The sequence below is a fragment of the Sciurus vulgaris genome, assembly GCF_902686455.1.
Source record: "Sciurus vulgaris genome assembly, chromosome: 7".
NCBI lineage: Eukaryota > Metazoa > Chordata > Mammalia > Rodentia > Sciuridae > Sciurus > Sciurus vulgaris.
The window spans coordinates 4,153,014-4,174,063 of record NC_136467.1 but is presented as its reverse complement, the minus strand read 5'-3'; the positions used below and the strand labels follow the sequence as shown (position 1 = coordinate 4,174,063).

The 21,050-nt window shown below is 43.3% G+C and overlaps 1 long non-coding RNA gene across 2 annotated transcripts; it reads left to right on the top strand.

Moving 5' to 3' along the window:
- Window positions 1-3,053: 3,053 nt before the first annotated feature.
- On the top strand, window positions 3,054-18,812 carry LOC306666489. 2 transcript variants are annotated; one of them, XR_013765313.1, is made up of 3 exons: window positions 3,054-3,336; window positions 15,716-15,912; window positions 17,008-18,812. It is a non-coding gene; the product is annotated as an uncharacterized lncRNA (long non-coding RNA). The 2 variants fall into 2 exon arrangements; XR_013765314.1 differs by having other exon boundaries at window positions 15,716-15,958.
- The last annotated feature ends 2,238 nt before the right edge of the window (window positions 18,813-21,050 follow it).

Sequence of the window (21,050 nt, the reverse complement as noted above, 5' to 3'; positions counted from 1 at the left end):
ATTGGTGCTTATGTTCTTGATTATTGCCAGCCTGACTAAAGTGAGAGGAAATCTTAGAGCAGTTTTGATTTGCATTTCTCTAATTGCTAGAGATATTGAACATTTTTTCATTCATATAGTTATTGATATATCAATTGTATTGCTTCTTCTGTGAGGTGTCTGTTCAGTTCCTTAGCCCATTCATTGATTGATTTATTTGTTATATATATTTTAGTTGTAGGTGAACACAATACCTTTATTTTTTTTTTCTTATGTGGTGCTGAGGAGCAAACTCAGGGCCTCATGCATGCTAGGCAAGCACACGACTTCTGAGCCACTACCCCAGCCCCCTTGAGTTCTTTATATATCCTGGAGATGAGTGCTCTACCCTACGTGCATGTGGTAATGATTTTCTCCTGTCCTGTAGGCTCTCTCTTCACATTATTGATTGTTTCCTTTGCTGAAAAGGAGCTTTTTAGTTTGAATCCATCCTGAAGCAGGAGGCATCACAATACCAGACCTTAAACTATGCTGCAGAGCCATAGCAACAAAAATGGCATGGTATTGGCATCAAAACAGACATGTAGACCAATGGTACAGAATAGAGGACACAGAGACAAACCCACATAAAAACAGGTGTCTCATCCTAGACAAAGGCACCAAAAGCATACAATGGAGAAAAGATAGCCTCTTCAACAAATGGTGCTGGGAAAACTGGAAATCCATATGCAGCAAAATGAAAGTAAACCCCTATCTCTTGCCCTGCACAAAACTCAACTCAAAATGGATCAAGGACCTCGGAATTAGATCAGAGACCCTGTGCCTAATAGAAAAAAAGTAAGCCCAAATCTTCACCATGTTGGCGGAGGACTGCCTTCCTTAACCAGACTCCTAAGCACAAGAAGTAAGTGTACTTTTTTAGGAGAGTAGATTTTCATGCAATATGATGAGGCCTTTAACAGTTGTTAGCAGTGCAGGATCGGATGGGGCTAGGTTTTAATTCCTCTCTGCTTATTAGGTATCAAAACCCTTGGGCAAGTTGCTTGATTCCCACATCTCAAAAATTTGATTAGTAAAGTTAAAGATAATATTTTCTCAGAAAATGATGTATGAATTAAAGTTGGATGATGTATTACCTTTATGGCACCCAGTGAACTTTCGATAGCCATTTGTGTGTGTGCCTGTGTGTGTGTGTGCGCGCACATGTGAATGTGTGTGTTGGGAAGAAGGAGATTATTCTATGAAGGTAAAGGTGAAGTGTGTTATTGGTGCAGGATGAGTGGGAGGGAGATGGACTGAGAGAAACGGAATGAGGAGCCTGGGAAAAGGACTTAGGCTGTTGCAAAGACCGTCCCTACTCAAAGCCCTTTCCAAGGTGAACGCCAGTGGGCGCCATTCGATGCAAATGGCCAGGAGCTGATAGGAAGGTCCGCTTCCAAGAGCCATTGACTCCGTGGGAAAGAGCCTTGTTCTGACCAACTAGCTCTGAAAACAGACACATGAAATTTTCTGTAACTAATTATCCTTCATTCCCTTTTTAGTTTCGTACCTGCTTTCCTTTAGCCAACCTCATCATGCAATAAGATGACAGAGAAAGTCTTTTTTTACCTTGTTCTTGGAAAGCAGAAGTATGATTTTAAAATCGTGTGTGTCCCGTGAGTCACTGAGGAAACCTGGTCCAAGTGTGTGCAGTGTGCAGGCACGTGTGCGTGCACCTGGGTTTGGACCCTTGGACATTGCCCCCTGCTGAGAAAGGTGTCTTCATTAAAGGGGGCACAGCCACAGAGCTACACCACCCACCCACCCACACCACCACACAGGTACACAGAAGGTAACCAGAGAGAAAAAGCCCACCACCCACTTCAGAACAAATTATCCCTCCTTTCACTTGCTAGTACGTTTCAGGAAAATCTCATTTCAACTTAGCATAATTCATTAATGTGGCAGCATAATACCATTAAGTACTTCTAGAACATTTTGGACTGTGATAGTCAGTTAAAAATTAATCTAAATATGGTATCTAAATTAAACACACGTAAGCACATCCATCTTATCTTTCTGACACTGTTGATTTCCCATGATTTCATTTACAACCTTGCCTTTAAAAAATAATTCTGCTCTTTAAAGTAGATTCTCTGATGCAAGCACCTTAGGGATCCTGAAAAGAGTGGAATAAAAGAAAGATCGAAACCAGGGTGGCAGGGAAACTGCAGGGCGAGTCTGTAGTACCATCTAGAGTCTTGGGAGGTGATGACCACCCTTCTCGTGAGCAAAGCGTTCCCTTGGCTCTCGGGAATTGAGAGCGTTTCAGGGTGGGGACTTCTTCCCCGTACAGCTCATCGTTCAACCCTAATTTAATTGAATCCGCGGAATGCCAACAGCAGTCAATTGTCGATTTATAGTATCCCATCGTTTCCGGGAGAGAACTCTTCTACTCTACCCTCATCAGACCACTAAGCGGCAGCTGAAAAGCATCGGGCTCTTACAGGGCTTAGTTCTGACAATGCGTAATTCAGTCCTACATGTCAATTCCTGGTATATTTAAAAACAGTACTTCAGGTAGAATCTTAGGAAATGTGGGGAGAATTTAACCACCACCTAAGCAAACATACCTTAAACCTGTGTTCTGATTGCTGAGCAAAATGTGTTAGCAAAGAGCAAAGGAGGTGGTGGGGGCACAGAATCCATATTAGTAATTTTTTTGGCGTGCTTCTCTTTTTGCTGTAGAATCCATTCCTCTATTTTAAGCGGGCGGGCTGACCCTCGCAGTGTGCCTGACTTTATGAATGTTTCTTTTTTGCAAAGAATTGCCTAAAGCTACCAGCGGTCCCTGTTTCCTCTGAATTAATGCCGTTGATAAGCGGTACAAGGAAGAGATGTTGGCAATATATGATTACGGATTAAATGATGCAATTTCAGGGTCAGTCCTACAGAAGGCACTTATGAAGACTCTGACAAGTGAAGATGAATGGCAACGAAGGAAGAGGCATTTACAACGGTGGGAGCCTGTGCCAGGCCGATCCCGGGGCTCTGCTGCCATCTGCTGGCCCAGGCGAGACTCCGCCGCGAGCCCGCACACATAACCCTGCTGTCGCTCATTAAGCGAACGGTTCCCATTTTAGGTCACAGCTTACCTTCAGCATCCACAGAATCCACAGACCTGTCACTTAGCCCTCTCTTTGTTTTCTCATTCGTTTGCAGCAGCAGACGTGCCAAAGACCGGCAGAAACACGGGGAGCGCATGCCGCGCAGGTGCGGTTGAATGCACCCCGGTGCTGTGTGTAAACTGATAGACAAATTTCAACACTGTGCACATGAGATGGGAGCGGAACTAGGAGAACTGGTGATAAATTTGAGGTAATTATTTTAAATTGTTACTTTGCCTTTTGCGGTTCTACTTTGCCTCGTGCAGTAAATCAGTGCAGCCTTTGCATTTTGGCAGGAACATGATTTAGTTCAAACCCAAGAATGCTCTGGGCAGCTCTCCTGCGCGGGGCACGCAGACCCGCTGCGAGGGGAGCCGCTGCCCGCCCTGCCCTCTTCCCAGCCTCTAGGAGGCTGAAACAAATTCGACAGAGCCTTTTCTTTCCTTGTCTCTCTTTTTCGAAATGCCTCCAATGGCTCTCCCCGGGACGGACGGCGGCCTCCAGGTGGAGACAGGTTTCTGTCGTGCATTAGCTAATGGGACTGCGAGAGGACGCACCCAGGAAGTCGATCCTGAAACCAGCTCCCCGCGAGGCGCCGCGAAAAGTGGGGAGAATCACCAGCGCGGCCTCCGCCAGGGCCGGGGCGGCGCGCGAAGCGCAGCAGCGCTCGGTGCGCGGCGCCACCGCGGTCCCCGGCCGGCCGGGAGGCTGCGGGTCTCCCGAGCCTCGCAGGCAGCGGCCGGCCACGGCCCTGGCTGCAGTCACCGCGGCCTCGGAGCGACGCTCGGCCGCGGGAGCCGGGAAAAGCGAACGTTTCCATGCGACGCTGGGCGATGGGCGGCTGGAGAACCAGCCCAGGGGCTGCGGGAGGCCTCACGCTGCGCCCTGGGAAAGCGCACCCGCCGGGCTCCGCTGGGAAAGCGCGTGGGAAGGTTTACAAATACCCGGAGGTCAAAGCGTCTGGTCTCCGGTTCCTCTGCGCCCATCTTCAGTAATACGTTTAGTGGATTTACTTCTCTAGTTTGTGTCTCATCCTTGTTTGCAAGTCCCTGAATTATTGTCCAGTAAATATTATTTATATTAGGATAGAAAAAATATATTCTTGTCATCCAATAAAGCAGATTACATTATTGTTTTATATTGTAAAGTATACCAAACACACTGGCACATTTCCAAAATTAATGTCATAAAAATGGTATATCAGTGACACGGCCTCTAAGGGACAAGGTAGATCTCTAGCACTCCCTGGGGCAGACCAGCAGGCCTAGCGGAGGGCACCTTACTACTCCTTAGCAAGGACAGAGAATTTGGGGACCCGGGGTCCACCGCTGCGCACCAGGGTGCAGGAGCACATGGAGATCCCCACGCCATCCAGCCAGGGTCAGGGGCACACAGAGACCACGGGTCTACAGCTGCCCAGCCAGGGTGCAGGACACCGTGGATGTGATGAGTGTCCTGGGCTTTTCTCAGGTGAGGAGTTAAAGGGCCGGACTTCCTCACGATGTCTCCCCCTCCTGATGGAGTCATTAAGCAGTTACCATAGCTGCACTTTATGGAGTGGACACAGTGTTAGCAGCGCAGGCTTGCCAAGCTGTGCTCGGTTCATTTGCTTGCACACACAGGCAAGGCACGGCTGTGAACGGCTCTGCCCCTTCCTGCATCTGAAGTGGATTATTTGGACTGAGGAGGTCAAGAATGCCATCTCACATTCCAGAACAGACCAGGCTCACTTTCATCATCATTATTATTATTATTATTATTATTATTATTATTATTATTATTATTTTAAATTTTGATACCAGGGATTGAACCCAGGTACACTTAACCACTAATCCACATCCCCAGAATATTTATTTATTTATTTATTTATTTATTTATTTATCTATTTGTTTTTATTTTGAGACAGGGTCTGACTACACTAAGCTACCTAGGGTCTTGCTAAGTTGCTGAGGCTGATTTTGAACTTGTGATCCTCCTGCCTCAGCCTCCCAACCTCTGGGACTGCAGGCAAGTGCCACCATGCCTGGCTTCAGTTTTCCTTAAGTTCCTTGAATTGTTGCTAAATGCCTATAACAGGTTATGGGGGAAAAAAAAAAAATCAAAGCCCTACCCTTCCCCTTCTCCTGGGTCCTTCCGGTTACAATGGAAGTGTACTGCCTGACTGCTCTTCTTAAAGGAGAAGGCTCCACAGTCCAACCACAGGAGGGAGGACTGAGTGCCTCCTAAGTCTGCATGTCCTGGAGGGGTCCCTTACCCTCTGGGTTTCAGTGTTTTCACTCCATGGAGAAGAAGATGACTCTAGTTCTCCTTTGTGCTCAGTTAGGGCTAGACGAGCTTGTGTATAGAAAGCAGCCAAGAACAGTGCAGCGAGTCAAGTTGCAGCTACTATGTATCTGACGCACATTTGTTGAGCATCTGCATCTACCAGCAAATAGGCAATAAATACCATGTTTCATCCAGAGAACTCAGTGACTTTGGTGTTGATGTCCTCATTTTGAGGATAAGGTCTCTGTCTTAGAGAAGTTGAAATGCCCCAAGGTCACACAGGATGAGTGACAGGCTGCATGTCACATGGACTCAGAAGCACCCGTGGCTAGTGTTCCCCCCTACACTGTCCCAGAATAGAGAAAGGAACTGGCTCCCTTGAAAGCATTTACACATTTTGAGAGTAAAAGAGATGGACACCATGTTTCCTGGATGAGGAGGGATATCACTACTAACAACTGAGAATTACTAGAATCAGCAGGGATAACAATGCTGATTCTTGAAAGACGTGGTGATGTGGGACGTCCCAGGCAGACAGAGGAACTTGAAACTCCAGGGAATGGGAGAGCAGATGGGCTCCTGGGAATGGCAAGGTGATGTCCATGTTAATGACTGGCTCAGGGGTGCATGCATGAGAGTGATGAGAAATGGTTGTAAATGTTGGTTGAAGACTGATCTGGAGATACACGAATCCAGTTGAGGTTAGAATTTTAGTCTCTAAACTAGTCACGCTCCACAAGGTATTCCAGTGCATAAAATACATTGCAGGGAAGAGAGGAGACAGAACATTGCAGTTGCAAGAAGCTCCTGATTTGTGGCATTGGAGGAAGAGGGGACCGATTGACAGGTCACAGGAATTCTCTGCATTCTGCTCCATCTGAACTTCCTGGAACCTCCCAAACCCAACTCCTGAGGACCCGCATGCAACACTCCTGTGAAAGGGGTGTGAGTTAGAAACTATATCCCTAAATTATCCCAACGATGCAGGAAAATGTCAAGACCATGAGTTCCCAAGAAACATCTGGGATCTCCCCCGCATTCGTAAAGTTATGAAACCACTCTGAGCCCTTTTCCTCATGGGATAAAGGAAAATAGCAATGGTCTAATTTGCCAAGAGAGAGTGCTGGTCCAGTGAGGACCACGCATGCCCATCTGGGCCCCGGTTTCCTCCCTCCTGTTCCTGGGCTCTTGGCGCAGCACTTGCCTCCGCACCCTGCTCGCCACCACAGCAGGTGCTGTACTCCTGGCTGTGGTCCATCTTCAGAAGGGTGTGGGATGAGCCACAGGAGCTGCGGAAGAAAGAGGGGAAGGACGGCCTTCTCCACACACTGAAACCCAGAGAGCCCGGTGGGGCGGGAAGCTCCCCGGCCGGGTGTGCTCCCTGCTTCCTCCACAGTTCTTGAGCTGCAGTCCACGTCTCTCTCGGCATAAGAGTGACACTGTGCCCTATTCTGCCCAAAGATGGGGAGCACTCTTAAGCATTGAAGTGATCACCCTAAAAATAACACCACAAACACATCACAGGGCATACTGCATGCATCTCCAGCTGTTCACATTTGAACGGAAATATTAAGAAAGCAGATGGTCTTTATAAAACACAGCGTGTTTCCAAACTGGAAAGCTACACTTTTTCCTCTAGTATTTTAATATTTATATTTATCAGAATTATAAAATGTAGATGAATACATGAAGAGAAAAATAGCACTTGACAATATCTTAATTCCAGCCATACCATAGTTAGTACTTTGTTTTCTCATTTCATTTTTCCCATGAATGTGATGTATATGCACACACACATATTTGTTTTGAGAACTAATATAGACAAATTATGTCCATTATCCTTTTTCATTTCGTAACTGGAATTTCCTATATTGTGTGTGTGTGAAGCAGAGACAGCAATGGGAGGTTGCAGATGTGACCAGCTGCTCACCAGTAGTAATCATTTGCTATATGAGTACCTCCAAACACCATGTTGTGCACCAAAAACATATACAATAAATAGAAGGATTGGGACATATTCTTAGGGTAGAAAATTTTGTCCTCTATCACTTACCTACTCTTCCACCAGGCCTTCAGCATAGCATTGGTTTATCACTGCTGAAAAAGTGCAAGCTTAGACCCTATATTAAGAGTCTCAAAGACACCAGAAAAGATATTAGATGAAACTTTGACACCACAGGTACAGTAAACTAAGACTCACTCCCAGCCAATTTAACATGAATCATATGCTAAAACCTAACTCCCTAGATTCCTTTTATCCAATGCATCATATTTAGATTTCAATAATAACATCAACAACAAAAATCACAAGGCATGACAAATTAAAAAAGAAAAAATAATCTGAAGAGACAAAGAAATAAACCAAGAGTCAGAACCCAGTTTAGATGAGGCAGAGATTGTGAAATTATCAATTCAGGTGTTCAAAATAATCTTGACTAATATGCTACAGACTCTAGAGTAAAAATTAGCAGCAGTTATGAAAATAAGAGTAATGCAAGCAAAGATATAGAGACTCCAAGAAGTACTCACAAGGAAAAACTAGAAATGAAAACACGGTAACAGAAATGAAGGGTGCCTGTAACGACCTCCTGGGTAGACTGACATGGCCAGAGAAAGAACAGGTGGCCTTGAAGGTCTGTCCAGAGAGCGTCCACAACTGGAACGCAAGGAGGCAAAGGAGCGAAAAGAAGGAACAGACTGTCCAGAAACTGTGGACCAATGACGCGGGCGTAACACACAGGAGGAATACCAGGAGGAGAGACAGAGAAAGTGAAAGAATACATATTTGAAGCAATCGTGGCTAAGAATTATTGGCAGATGGCAAGCAGCAGATCCAAAGTTCATAGAATTCCAAAAAAGAATACGGAAAATCTACACCTACTCAGATCACATTCAGATTACAGAAAATAAAGACAAAGGGAAATGTTGAGACAAGTCAGAGGAAAAGCACCACACCTACAGAGGAAGAAAAGCAATTGCATGGAAGCCCAGAACTGTGTATCCATTGAAGTTATACTTTAAAAGTGAAAGAGAAATAAAATCTCTCAGCAAAAGCAAATGAGGAAACCCACCACCCGCAGACCTGTGTTGCCCGATGTCACAGGTCGGGAAATGGCAAACATGGTCAAACTGAGAGCCAAATATCCTGCCACTGTTGTTTTTTTCAGGACAATTATGCAATGCGATTATTTTACCAAATGACTAAAATCAGTGACCCACAACCAGGAACCATCACTTTCATAGAACTAAAATTGCTAAGTAGTTTTCAAGATTAAAGATAACGAAAATGTCACTAACTGAAAACATGACAGTGTCTGGGTTCTGTTAGGTGCAGGGCCTGCCAGACCTGAGGCCCCAGGAGAGAACTGGGCTGCACCTTCAGAGCTGACCTGGTGGAAAGGAAACAGAGAACAGGGGTATCTCAGTGCAGGCGTCAGGAATCTGGGGAGCTCGCTCTGCAGGGCCTTCACCAAGGATGGACCCAGGTGAGGAGCGCACCTTGTCTTCAGGTGGCCGAGACAGGAGCCACCTAGGGAAGCGTGGGCTGGCCTGCCCTGGCCTTCCTGAAACCCCGCAGGACATCATTTTTAAGACTATTGTATTGCCTGTGCATGGGAAGGCTGCCAGTGTGACATCGCCTGCCCCTCACACCTCTGATGGTCTGTCTACAGATCTCTCCTCAGACGAAGTTCTGACAGTGGAGACAGATCATCCCTCCCCAGTCCCTGATTTTTCCAGAAGTCTGCCTGGCCCTAGGGGCAGGGCAGAGCGCCGGAGCTGATAGACTCCATTTCAGCTGCAAACTCTAGGTTCCTTATACGCACAAATGAAAAATGAAGCGGTCGAGCTGCATCTCCTGTGGTCCAAGCAAGGGAACTCCGCACTACAGCTCTCTCTAAACGTATGATCATCCAGCGACAAATGGCCCAGATTACCAGGGACCGCCCCTCCCTGAGCACACTCCCGGGACACCTGATGACAGAGATGCTCTTTAAAGGTGGAAGCAAGGAGATCATTTGTGTCAGAAAGACAGCGTGCGTGGGGTTCACTTCCTAGTGGATACACTGATTTTCAGTTACCAAGCGGCGACCACAGAAGATGACCAGGCATGAGCCGCGGCCTCCCCCCCCCCAGGCCAACCCCACACAGCAGCAGCTGTTCCTTGCAGACAGCAGGCAGGTGGGGGGCCATCCATTGGGCAGCCTGAGTTCTGGGTGAGGATTCTCTCCAGTGCTAAAGCGAGAGGGAAAGCCCCATCTCTGTCCCCTGCTTCATGAATCTTCCCTGTGACTTTCTGGTTTGGGTAAATCAGAACACACATCAGCTGCAGGGTCGAAAGCTCAGTTCAAAATTGTCTGTATGGCAAATCTTAGTCTTAATTATTAAAAACTATATTTGTGCCAGGCACAGTGGCACAGGCCTGTGATCCCAGCAGCTCCGGAGGCTGAGGAAGGAGGATCTCCAGTGCAAAGCCAGTGTCACAACAGCGAGGCGCTGAGCAACTCTGTGGGACCCTGTCTGGAAATAAACTACAAAATAGGGCTGGGGATGTGGCTCAGTGCTGAGTGCCCCTGAGATCAATCCTGGGTACCCACCCCACCCCCAAAAAAACCTGTATTTGCAGTAGCCATCAAATTATCAATGTATGGCAAAAGCTTCAACAAACAGTGCATTTTTGCAGTGAAAAGTGTTACTGCTAAAATCACCGTGGAATGCAGAGTACGGGAGCGAGCGGCCCAAGGTAACCCAGGCTCCTTTTCTTATGCAATACGCCTGTTTCTTCTCTGGCAATTGGTTCAACCACCAACACACGCCCTGCACAGAGCTCTGTGAAGACGGCTGAGGGCAGGAGTGGTGTGTGACCCCAGAAGGAGGCCAAGGCCAATGGTCACCTCCTCTTGTGTGACACTGACATTCCAGGTGGGGTGAAAAGACTGGCGTCAGAACATCCATGGGAAAATGTTTCCCATGGTTCTGCCTTTCACCAGAAAGCTCTGGAAGAAACAGCTTTCCAGAAGAATTATGTTCCATGCCTCAGGGGAAGATGCTGTTATCGATTTTTCTTGTCATTGGATCTGAGACTTCAGTTATGAAGGTGGGAGTCCACTGTCCTTCACCCTGAGAGACCACAGACTGATGGCATCAGAGTGGACGGGGCCTTGACCCAGTGTCTCTTGGCCTTTCCTAAGGTTCCCATGTCTGCATGATATCATTTTAACAGAACTGAATCTGGGACTCATGGACTTTCATCATTGAGAAATGTCGGGATGGTGATATTTTCTTAGGAACATTTCTTGGGCACATTTCCAGTCTATTTTAAGAGGCTAACCATCCAACCTTTGCCCTGTATCCTGGGGAAGAGAAGAAATGGTGTACCACACTAGAAAGGAGGTCCACACCAGAGAGGATTACAGAGTGGGGTCAGTCCACTGCCCGTTGCGGGCCCCTCGAATCAGTCAGGGCCATGGTTTAGAGGAGAGTTTCCCAGAGGACCACCTGTGAAAGGCACGGTCCCAAGTCGTACTACTGGGAGGTAGTGGAGCATCTTGGAGGTCGCTACCTGGTCAGAGTCCTCAGGTCACTGGGGGCATGCCCTTGAAGGGAACTGTGGGACCCCAGACTCTTCTTCCTGTTTGCTCTTTCCCCACAGCTGACAAGGTGAGAGGCTTCTCCCTCACCCTCCTGCCACCGTGTGCTGTCTCTCCAGAGGCCCAAAGTATAGGGACACTCAATCATGAACTAGAACATTCAAAACCATAGGCCAAGGACCGCTCCTCCTTGTGAGCTACTCGCTCCACAGATCTCGTTCTGGTGGCATAAAGCGTTCAACACCCTGCTTCACCGAAAGCCTCAGGGTCTGCCTGTGGAATGGAAGCTATGACTCGCCTAGGGAATTCTGATGGAGACGAGATATCAGTACCAAAGGCCACAACAGGTGCAGGATAAGGACTGGCTTCCACTTTTCAGCCCTGCTCACAGTCATCTTTACAAATTTCTTGTGCAGACAGTGTTAAAACAGGCCTCACTCATCCCCTGAAACACACAAGGCTGGCAGACTGTGCTCAGAGTCCAACACAGAGCTGGGGTACAGAGAATGGAACTGCGCCAAGCATGGAGGGCGGGATGGGAGGTCTTAAGAGAATTAGTTACAGAAAAGAACGTCCGCTGCGGGGGCACCTGGCTCTCCTTGCAGTGCTTGACAGAGTTCCACTCAAGGATGATTGCAGAGACTCATCCTAAAAGGATTGTAGCCAGATGTATGCCTCCCTAGCTTGGATGTTATTCTGTGGAGCTTTCCTAATAATATATTACTCACTTCAGTCTGGGGATCTTGCTAGAGGTGATGGGAATAAATCTGCAAATTTCCAGAAAAACATTACAGAGACAAAACACATGTTGAAACCCTGTGATGTTAACCTCACTACAGGAGAATGTTTTTATTATGTTAAAAATCAAACACTACATTTATTGGCACAGCCAGAACCTGTTGGGGCACAGAAATTTATAGATAACAATGTTTCCCCAAGTTCTAAGCACAAAACACCTCCCACAGTAGCTACTAGATATGGACCAGCTTATTTTATCAATGGCAAGCCCTGGTACCCCCCTAAAGGCAAGCCCTTAGAGAAGGTAGATATAGATCTCCCCCTGTCTCCTACAGGGTGGTTTAATTCAGATGATGGTTTTGTTTATGTGTGGTGGTAAGGTAAAAGAATAAGGTTTCACAACATTCCTTCCTTCCTACAAAGAATATGTCACCCCTATAATAAACGTTGGTGCATAATAACCATTGGGACTGCTGCCCTCCTGTAATCCTTAATTCAGCAATTTAGATATTAACCAGAAGGACCTAGTAGAGATGGTCACATGACATTATTTGTCTATCGCTTTACCGCGAAAATAATAAAAATAGTCTTAGGTCATATAGAGTTTAGACATTAAGGAAATAAACATTGTATTAGCTCATTGACATAGTTAGATATTCTTAAAATAATTGTGATTTAGTAAGGATAATCTGTACGGGTACAATTTCTGCCTATGCTTTGGAAACTTCTTTGATTTTATTAATCGCAAGCCTGTCATCAAAGCCTGAAGAAAAATGTATATAAACCCAGCCTTCCCCAGAATAAAGTGGGATTGATTGCACCAGAACTAGAGTCTGTGTCTTTCATTCTCCATCCATCACCGATGCTGTCTCCCCACAACCTGTTACCAGTGTGGAACCCATGGACTCCTGCTGGGGCTGGACCCCGGCAGTCCTCCTTCAGGAATTGCTTACCCTCTGCAAATAGCGAGCTGAGTCCTGGAATTTAGAGCTCTGTCCACATGTGCCTGTGCCCTGGACCCGACTCTACCAGGCGAAAATTAACCAAGCTCTTCCCAGGAGACCCTTTTACTCCCCACCTTGTGATGAATGGACGTGGTTCTGTGAAGTGGGTAGAAATATCACAGCACGTCCCAAAGCCTCAGGGGTAAGCGATGGTCAGTTTTGAGGGGGCTGTTCCTGTTCCCTCCCCTGAAACTGTTCTAGTTTGTGAAAGTTCAAGGGCTCTGTGTTAGTCAAAGTGCATTCTCCCTGCATTTTTTATTTCCACAGAAGATATTTATTAAAAGAATCACAGAGACTCTCAACAACTTAACATGGTCAAACTTGGAACAATAGCAAATGATACAATCAGTATCACAACCACAGTGGACTGAGAAACAAATGACCTCTTGGTCACCTTGTCAGGATCCTGGGGAGCCTACTCATGCATTTGAGAACTGGTAAAGGAAAATTAAACCAGCTGATCATCAACACTACAAGTATTCGTCTTCTGTTTATTACATAATTTTCATCGCACCAAAGCCAAATGTTGTGAGAAGTTGTTCTTGATAAGTGTCCCAGAAAATTAATGAAGAGTGAATAAATAATAAGTGGGTGTTCATCAAGTTACAATTCCAAGTGGATGGGGGCCATCCTGCCCGGGAAGGGTAGCCCAGAGGCCTTGTGCTTCCTGATGGACGGAAGTGGCCACACCCTTTGACCAGGGTCTGGTCTAGGAGTTGCAGTAAGCCTTCAGAGCTCACTCTCAGTTTGCAGGAAATTCAGGGACAGGAACGAATTAGAGACAACTACAGCAATGTGATTTCCCCACACATCTGCGGAACGATGGGCCCATTTCCTCAACAAATACAACCCCAAAGGAAAACATGCCGGGGACACATGCAGATTAAAAGAGAAGCAAACCTCCATTAACTTCAGTGTCTGAATGTGATTCTGCTGCTGATTCTACAACTGAGTTTAAAAATTATAAGACAATTGAACACCAGCCACAGTGTTAATATGTAAATTAATTTTTATTGTTTTCAGTGAGATAATAAAATTTTTATCTTTTCATACCTTGTAGATACACACAATGAAGTATTTATGGATGAAATTGATTGATGTTCTGCCCTTGCTTTAAAATAATCTCAGAGATAGAGAAAACGTGTGTATGTGTGTTTTTCTGTGCAGATAAAACAAGAGTAACCTGAGTTGATCAGTTCTGAAGCTGTGTGATTGATATATACCTTTTTCTCTGCTCGCGTGCATTAGTAGCTTTCCATAATTAAGAAACAGGTCTGTTAACGCTTTCGAGAACAATATGCAAAAGAATCCTGCGTCACATTGGCTTCTGGAACTTGGCTTTGGGTTGCCAAAGTCGTTCTTCTACCAGCATCTCACACGTTATCCCTTGTTTTCCCACAAACCCCTCCTCCTTCCCTGCCTGTGCCCTGGCTACCAGTAAGGAGAACATCCTCCCTATCCTTCCTTTACTGTCTGCTCACGTATGAAGTGCACATCCAGTGATACTCCTTCTTCCTGTATTTCTTGCTGCAACCCAGCAAGCATTGGTTGTTTATGCCTTTAATTCGCTTGGCTGTGTGTGCCTGGCTTAGCCACAGTCCTGCCACACTGCATCCTACGCAGTCACACCTGTGCTCTGCTTGACTCCAAGCTCCTGGAGAACAGGCACCAGCAAGTGCTGATTTTCTTTTCCTGGTTTCTACCTCCAATACAGCCTTTCAGTCAGAGTGTGCAGAATTGCACGTGGGGACACCTCTTCCAGGATCGCCCTTTTCCCTACACTCACAGGCCCCGCGTGGATTTCTGCAGAGAATGAACTATCCTGTGGCATCCTGCCAAGGGTCTTCTGGTGCTGAAAGGACATCTGCTCTTCATTATTAAACACACAACACTACCCCTGTGTGACAGGTTACATGCTTCCAAACATAGTTTCTGAGCTGAATTCCAGGGGACCCTGAATTCTCGAAGCCGCCCTTCTTTGTATCGGGTCTCATTACGCTGTCTATCCAGCAAGCAGCTCAGGGGGGCAGCCTACTTCTCAGCCAGGGTTGGTGTCCCTGACATTGGATGGAAATATTGTGGACCAGGTTCCTGAGTCCTGATGTGCCTGTGACCAGACCTCTCTGCCTGCGAGCTGTCAAGATGCACGTGAATTCCTGGAGGGGAGGTATCACCCTCACTCCCTGGAGCTTCTTCTTCAGCCTAATAGGGAACATGTGTCCCGTCGAGGGGCACGGGTAGGAAGCTTGGGCGTGGGATCCACATCTTCTAAAGGTGCCTGAGGAAGGCGTCCGGCCACGCTGGGCAGCTCTGTGGGCCAACAGTCCTGGCCTCAGCCTGCTCATGCCCTCTGGGGTCTGAATCTCACGGCAGTGGTGGTTGAAACCCAGTGCTCTGGGGATGGTGGCACCAGCACGGTGCTTGGCTGTTTGTGTTAGTGTAGCTTCTGGTGTGTGTGCACCCTGGCGTAGGGTGTGGTTTCCTACTGATCATAAATGAGCAAACGCGCTAAACCGGTATTGGAAAATGGGCAGGTCAACACATACTCCAACAGATTGGCCACAAAAAGTAAAATTATAAACATGTCCACACTCCAGTGAGTGTGATTTTCATTCTTTTAAATTTAGAGCCTTTTTGAGTGATAATTCATGAACCACAAAATGCACTTTCTTAGGTGCTCAGCTGGAGAGGTGGTGGTACTAGCACGACCTGACTTCAGTATCCCATTAGGCAGCCTCCGCAGCCTTCCGGCCTCAGTGCCAGCAACCTCTGATCTGCATTCCAGGCCTGGAGGGGCCTGTGTGCAGGGGATCTTGCGGTGTGGACCCTTAGCCTCCGACGACCTCCACCCCGAGGCTCACCCATGCCATAGCTGTCACTACGCCTGCACCTTCACCACTAAAAGTCCAAGTTTTGTGGATCTGGCACATTTTGCACATTAATCACTTGATGCAGTTTAAATTGTTTCTGCTTTTTGTCTTTTTATCTGACACAGCTGTTATCCCTGCACAGATTTTTCATGTGGAAACATGTTCTTGATTCTCTTGAGTGACTATCCAAGGATTGGAATGCTGGGGTGTATGGTGAATATGTCTTCCATTTTGAACAACTCCCAAGACGTTCTCCATGGTGGCTGCATCATTTTAACATCCCACCGCAGTGTCTGAGAGCGCAGGTTCCTCCATCCTTCAGGTGCTTGTCCTTGACAGTCTTCTTTATTCCACTGGTCCTCATGGAGGTGAAGCGATACCTTGCTGAGGTTTTCTTTAACATTCTCTTAATGACTAAGTACACTGAGCATCTTTTCACATACTTATTTTCTATTTCTTTCTCTTTTTGGAGAAATATGTATTAAGTCCTTTAGCCATTTTCAAATGGATTATCTTCTTTATTGTTGAGTTATATGAGTTCTGTATACATTTTGGGAAAGTGTTCCTTATTAGATACATGATTTGTAAATATGTCCCACAATGCACAGGTTTTCTCTTCACTTTGTTAATTATAACCCCTGAAGCAGAATCTTTCTAAACTTTTGAGGAAATCATACAAATTCATTTGTTGTACCACTATTTATGTTTTTGACTTCATAGATTAGAAAACGTTGTTCAAGTCATGGAAATGAACATTTGCTCCTAAATTTTCTCCTAAGAGTTTTATAGTTTTGTTATTACTTATAGGTCTATGAATGTCCTTGAGTTAGATTTTGTATTAGTTTGAGGTAGGTGTTCAGCTTCATTGATTTGCAAATGTTTGACTAGTTGTTCCTACACTATTTGGTGAAAAAAACTATTATTTTCCCACTTGACTTGGCACCTATTTGAAAATCAATTAAGCACAACTGTAAAAGATTGTTTCTGGACTTTAAATTACACCTGTTCCATTGCTGTATGTATGCAGCCATATGTCACTACTATGATGATCACTGGCTTTTATAAACAATGTGAATAAAGAGTGTGAGCCTTACAACTTTTATTTAAAGATTCCTTGGGTTATTCTGATTTATTTTCATCTGAACTTAGGATCAGCTTCTCCATTTCTACAAAAGTGGCTAAGATTTTATTGGAATTACTTTGCATCTTGAAATCCACTTGGATTATATTACAATCTTAAAAATATGAAGTTATTCTTATCCATGAACATAGGATGTCTTTTCATTTAGTCTTTCCTTCAGCAATGTTTTATAGTTTTCAGTGTGCAAGTCTTGTACCTCTTGTTACATTGATTCCTAAGTATTCCCAAGTATTTTTGGTGCTAATGTAATTAATATTTTATTAAATCTTAATCCAGGTCATACCTTGCTGGTGTACAGAAACATGACTGACATTTGGCTCTTGACTTGTCTCCTTATACCTTCCGGAACTCCGTTATTAGTTCTGTGTCTTCCTTATGATTTTCTGTACACAAAAGCATGCCACCTGTAAAAGGAACGTAGTTTCACTTCTCCACAATCTGGATGTCTTTTTAATTTGTCCTAATTGCATAACTGTCCTGGCTAGAACCTCTAACATAAATTTGAAAGTGGTGAGAATGCAGCATTTATTTTTTCATAAATAAATAGTGTTGACTTTTAGTAGGTGCATTTCTCAGGTTGAGAATGCCCCCTTGTATTTTTTTCTAATCATGAAAAGGTGGCAACTTTATTTGAAGTGTTTTCTATATTAACTGAGGAGATGATATGGTTTTTTGCCCTGAATTGTATCAATATGATGTGTCGCACTGATTGATTTTCATATCTCGAACAAATTCTGCATCCCTAAATTGAATACCACTTTCTCTTCATGTACAGTAAGATTTGCATGTTGCTGATCTGGTCACTAGTGTAGTACTGAGAATTTTGCTTCCATATTCACAAGGGATATTGGGCTATACTTTTATTTCCTTGTGATGCCTCTCTCTGGTTTGCTATGAAAGTAAAACTGACCTCACAGGATTAATTGTAGAACGATGCCTTTTCTTCTTTACTAAGCAGAATTTGTGATTTAAATAACTTGAGAATCTTCTTTTAGCAATTACAATGTGTAATCTCTCTAATGAGCACATTTTAGTACAATTTAACTCTTTAATATTAATTTTCTTTTTTGTTTGCTTCATTGAAATTTATTATTAATATAGCTTTTTGATTGCACTTTTAGTGAATTTCCTTTATTTCATTTTTGTCTACTGCAAAAGCAATTGGGAAATATCTGTAGACCTTTGGAATATATTTAAAATGATAACACTCAGTAAGCTCAGATCTATCCATCATAGTTTGGTTTTCTAAAAATAGTAAGTTCTTAAACTGTGGCATTTGACTTCATTCTCTGGCATGCTAAGAATCTGAGCACCGGTTATAGATGAAATTTATGCCATGGTCTATTTACAATTCTAATCTTGACTATTAGAAAAATAATTGTCACCTAATGTGTAGAAGATCCAAACACACAACACTCAAACAATTTGAAAGTAAATTTCAAAGGGGAAATAAAAATAATAGAGGAAGGAATATATTTTGATAAAATATTTTACAAATATTTTTGGCAGCTTTATGAATTACAAATAAGCAACTTATGACAAATCCCTGCTTAAATTCATAAAATGCTCATTAATCACTTAACACTTGCATCAACTATGATAAATTGATTGGTTTGTCAGATGTAACTGTTAAATTGCATATCATAGCAATAATTTTCCTCTTCTCAGTTTACTCGTCCTAAAATATTTAAATATTATTTAAAATAAAATATGTAAATAACATGAATAAAAAGTAAATTGAATGCAATAAAAAAGTAGATTAATATTTTATATCCAAGTTTGCAATTTTTTCAAAAAGAGAAATAATGAAATCATATCTTTTATTCTGAACAGATGATATTTATTAGATTTAACTGCCTTTTGTACATTTCCATGACAAATCTGAAGATAATAATACATACCACGACAGCCAGCATAACTGCTCTCACTATACACCACAAGTTCAGCATGTTGCGAGGTCTGAATAGTCTCCAGGCCGATTCTCACTGCTTTGGTGAGGAAGGTCAACTTCCCCTCTCTTATTTCCACCATTCCTTTCCTTGTATCTCCTCAGCACACCTTCATGAGATAATGGGTTATGTATTTTAGACGAAAAGGAACAAGAAAATAAGTGGTATTATATTATTTTATAATGGGAAAACAGCATAATGAGTTGTCTAATGAGTTCCCTGAGACAGAAGATGTTTTAAGAGTTCATCTAAATGTACAGTAGGGAAAAAAGATATTCTCATTTATACAGGGATAAATTCTTCACCTACTAGCCTTCATCTTAGAATCATATTTTTTTAAAAAAAGCAAAAATTAGATGGTTAGAAGAGAAATTAAAACCCAAAACAGTGATACCTTTAAGATAAACACCCGAAAATATCCCCTACAGTTTTTAACCTAAATTGACAATAATGAAAAAGTGAAGACCATTTAGTTTTGGAAATCAAGTGAGTCTCTAAACACCAAACTGCAGCTAAAGAGGTAAGTATAGTTTCCTTAAAACATAGTGATAACAATGAAGGAGGCTGGCTCCGTATCTGAAGTTGTTCTACAGTGTGTGTTAGAATCCACATATTTCTTTAATGCTTCCAATAAAGCAAGTTTTAAAACTAAGTTTACCTTATAGACTTGCATATCTAAACTCCCACCCTAATTCTTACCGAGGGGCTGAAAGAGGCGCAGGTGACATTTGGACTCCCAGTAGAACCGTGGGAGAGACAGCCCTTTTGGCCATTGGATCTAATGGGTGGCGTAGCCCCAAGCCAGCCTGAACTGGTGTTCTGTTATTACAGCACTTTCACAAGCATGGCCGAAACACATTTTATTATTTTATAAGCACATCTTGTTTCCAGTCTCCAATAGTATTAGCACTGGCCACCAAGTACTTTTTGCTCTGGTTAACAACTGAATATTAAAGCACACACACACACACACAGGAGATAAAAGTTTGTCACCACTTAGAATCTTCAGACAAATGTGTTTTAGGCTTTAAAGATAATTTTGTAAGTGTTCTAGATATTCCCTGAGTAATTGCCAAATTTAGTGGAAGCAGATAGCATTCCTACCAAGAAATTTTGTATTTGTGATATATATTATATGGTCAAGTATATAATGTCTTATATGTTTATTTAAATATCTTGTTTTAAAAAACCAAGCAGAGGTACAGGATATCAGTTCACATGGAAATTCGTTATTTCTTCCTGGATTAGGAGATTTGGAATTTTAAAGAAATAAAGTTTGGATTTTACTATGTAATTATGAGAAATAAGTTGCCAATACAGGTCAGTTGTTGTACTTTCATGGGAAGAAAATTAAGTAAAGTCCAAAGAAAAATGATGCTGCAGAAAAGACCCATAATTTCAAGTGAAATTATTATTTATTTATTTATTGATGATTTGTGAAAGGTCAGTGTTAAATAAAATAAATAGCTGCTTGATGCCCAGATGTTTGAAACTTGCAGCTGGTATTAATATATAGACAGGTGCCCACTCACATTGCTATGGCTCAGCAAAAACATGACCCTCAAAAACTTAACAAAGGGAGACTGAGAGAGAAAATCAAAATAATCCCAGGACAAATATATATACAAAGTTTATAATTACTCACAGGAATGGATCAATTGGTCATTGATTTGAAATAGTAACATATTTTGAAAGTTTAATTCCAAATTTGGAATATTCTTTTACTTCCATGTTTGCATACATTAATAAAAAGTAATATGTCTACATAAATAATTCAGTATCAGTACATCTGTTCTCCTTATGCAATTTTATTGTGAGTAATTTTTTGTAATTTGGTCAATCCCAGTTATTAGATTCTATCATCTATGATGCCCCATTTTATTTAAATTTTCAAAAAGTTTTAAAATAGGTTTCGTGTCATTAAAACATTATTATTTTAGTTTTTAAAATTCAATGTTTGTAGTCTAGTGTAAAACATGGGATGAATCTCTTCTCATAAAATGAAGGGCACAGACACGAATGCCAAAAGTTGATAAGACACCAGTTCATCTCTTGTATGGATGACGGCACTGATTCAGAAAAATGGAAGAAGCCAGTGAGAGTAGCTGAGCCCATAATGGAAGGGAGACAAGGACCTCGACCCTCCCTGGCCCCCACGAGCCCTCAATGCATTACATAAGGCATGATAGCATCAACGTGGACTGCATGACATTTGCAATGCATAAACACATATAAAATGTTCGCTTTTATAAATCTAACTCTGAGCTGAGGTACCTAAAATCAAAAACAAATCCTAACGTTTCAAGAATAAAACTAGGACGAAATGCCTCAGTAAATCAGAAGTAGTCTGTTGTATACATGCCTGTGTAT